This window comes from Antrostomus carolinensis, unplaced genomic scaffold, assembly GCF_000700745.2.
Source record: "Antrostomus carolinensis isolate BGI_N321 unplaced genomic scaffold, ASM70074v2 scaffold414, whole genome shotgun sequence".
NCBI classification, from domain to species: Eukaryota; Metazoa; Chordata; class Aves; order Caprimulgiformes; family Caprimulgidae; genus Antrostomus; species Antrostomus carolinensis.
Genome location: NW_010308725.1, coordinates 46,078 through 49,054, shown reverse-complemented (window position 1 = coordinate 49,054; position 2,977 = coordinate 46,078). Strand labels below are relative to the sequence as shown.

The following is a 2,977-nucleotide window of genomic DNA, read 5'->3' as shown; positions in this document are numbered from 1 at the left end:
CCCGGAGATTTCCCCCTGAAATACCAGCTGCTGTTTTCAGTTTGGGCAGCTTGGCACGCTCCCTGGTCCCCTCGCCTGTGCCTTGTCAGGGCACTGCCTGCTCCTCCTGGCCAGCCCATAGGCCAGCCGTACCAAAGGGCTGGCCAGACCATGAGCATCAGTGTCAGATCAGTCAGTGATTGTCCCTAGTTGTCTCTGCCCAGGAGAGAGGGTGTTTATTCCTCTTTTTTTTCTGTAGTTATGCAAACATTCACACTATGCACTGCCATGATTTCTTTATTTAAAATATAAACAATAGCAAAGAGCTGGAAACCAGTATCTGTGTAATGGCAAAGCACTGGGAAACATTAAGCACACATTTTCACCTATTTGCTGTACCAGTATTCCTCAAGCAGAGATCAGTCATCTAAAATCGGACACTGTAACCAGTGTACTGTAAACACAGCTAAAATCAAATACACTGATATTCTTTAATTTTATCTAAGACTGGATTTAGTCAAATCCAGGCCAGATTTGTCCCAGACATAACTCCAGCAACAGCAGTAAACATTGCACCAGAAAGGAACTCAGTCCATGTTCTTTTCCTTGCTGACAAAGGATTTATGGAAACTGCAAAACTGCTGATGCACGCACACGTACAAGAGAGGGTGCCAATGCACAGCAATCCCCTCTCAGTGGTCTCCTTGCCTAGAGTGCTTTGTTCCACTCTATTTACAAATTATTAAACATATTGACCACAGCTTCATGTTTTGAAATCAAGAAGAAAAAGAATCCGTTTTTATTACTTTATTAACCTTTTTTTTATTTAACCTGGTAATAAAACTACTCAACTGTGTGGTGAAATCGCGATTAAAATTTGCCTTAGCTCCAGGAGTCACACAGGCAAATGCTCCAGTAGTTATCTAAGTTGGTTTCCCAGTAAAAGCTTTGCTCTGTTATCAGATTCTGTTAAGCAGTACATAGATCCCTGCTTTACAGCCAGCATCATTTCAGGAGGTAGTTTGAAAGCTTTTGGGCTCTCCCAGTGATTGCTTTGCTTTTCTTTCACAGCAGTTACAGTCCCTTCATTTAATTTCAATGGAAACTTTAGTGTTTTAGACCTTGCCCATGTAGCTGAATGCTCATCTCTGGATCTTATTTCCAGTCCTCAGGAGGACTGGTTTTGATGACCTAGTCTGATTACAGCATCTTTGACAGCTTTAAAGGAATTTGCTCAGGGGAAGGAGACAGCTGCTGTTCTGATGAAGGATTTTTGTGAGCAGGCCTCCCAAGCTAGCCATGTCAGTATGAGATGCTGCCTACGTTTTTCATCATGACCAACAGGTACGTCTGAAAAAGGTTTTGTGTTCTTGCCTGCATAGGCCAGCATGGGGAGAGAACCTCTGTCATAAAACTGCTTAACCTGTTTCTGTCAAAACGCTGTGGCTTCTTGGCTTCTTTTCCCTTATGTTGTATATTCAGCCTCTCTGGAAAATGTGAGCTAAATCTCTAGTCTGATGTAAACTGGCATTGCCCCTTCAGTTTATAAAGACTTCAGAGCAGGAACAGTCTCTTTGCGAGTATGTGTAGCTCTTACACAGCCCTGATCTTAAACAAGACTTATGAAAATGAACATATTATTTATGTTCAATAATAACTGTTCTTATGAACTGCAATCAAATCTCTTAGCAGATTTTTAGAACTGAATCAGTATAAAAGCAATACGACGACCTGTTCCTTTAGAGTCTGTTTTGCCATTAACATTGAAAACAAGGTAGACAACGTTTCAGATCCCAAACAACCCACTTTGCCTCCAGAGAGGAGGTCTGACCTGCTTATGGTTGTGTAGATCAGAAAAGCTCTATGTCCCCTTCATTGTGCCATTGCCAAACCCAGGAATCAATTTCTATTTTACTCATATAAAGCACCTAGAGTGAATGGGTCATCATTCAGACAGGAATGTTTCATAACAAAATCTGAATTTACAAAGTTCTACATATGCATCCTGGAGCAACTACTTTACTGTTTGGAGAGCAAACAAAGCAAAGATTTCAGATAGGAGGGATTCAGTTGCACGTGCCTAGGGCCAGAGTTACTACTGCATGGACTGTTGGGAGACAAAACTTAGGGGAATTCATCCCCAAGACATCTGCAGTCTTGGTTTTGTAGAAGAGACTCCCATGTAAACAGGTGGTTCAAAGAGCTGGACACTTGGTACACTGGAGTGCTACCTTTTCCTCTCCAGGGCCAGCCCATTTCCACCACTAGACGCTATCCCAAAGTCTGAACTGACAAGTAAAGGTGACAATCACCAGTGCCACCTGCTCCAAATTCTCTTTCTTTTTCCTCCTCTATATTGCTTATTTATATTGCACGTCCCCAGAAAAAAAGGATGTGGTGCCACTTTGCTGCCTTGCAGGTGTTTGATCTCTGTTTAGTAAATGCAAAGGAGCTGAACGTGTCTTTTCTGAAATAGCAGTGGGCAGCACAGAACAGATAATGAACCATGGCCAGGCAAACCCACCAGCCTTGATTACCCTGACACTTACTTGGTCTCTTTATAAAACACTGAGGGTAGTTCACACCAGATCCTCCTCAGACATGACAGAGTGGCAGCTCTAGGATCCACCTTCCTATGTGTTAGTTTGGAAATCCTCTCCTCTTCTAGTCTCAAATGTGCTTTTTGTACATGCTTTAGCCGAGGGATACATTTTGCATCCAAGGAAAATCTGCAGACTTCAAGAAAGCATGAAATTATTGCTGAAATTTTGTGATTGACAGTACTTTGCCTCAGCTTTTATATTTCCTATTATTTCACCTAACCAAAGAGCAAGTGCCATTACACATGCACTAACAAATTTCCATTCACTGCAATATTTTTTCAGGGGTGTAAGTAGAAAGGTTGCTTGACCCAAACTGGCCTTATAGAGATAAGTTTTGCTCATTTAATGGAGATCTCTCAGTCCCATAGATGTGAGTGGCAGAGGTGAAATCCTGC

At 42.1% G+C, this 2,977-nt stretch overlaps 1 protein-coding gene across 1 annotated transcript in view; it reads left to right on the top strand.

Annotated features, from left to right (window-relative positions):
- Nucleotides 1-2,977, top strand: part of CUNH14orf180 (chromosome unknown C14orf180 homolog) — an 18,861-nt gene that overhangs the window by 732 nt on the left and 15,152 nt on the right. The window contains exon 2 of the mRNA XM_029084472.1: nucleotides 1,198-1,323. The gene's annotated coding sequence lies outside the window, so the exon portion shown is untranslated. The remainder of the gene's footprint in view (nucleotides 1-1,197; nucleotides 1,324-2,977) is intronic.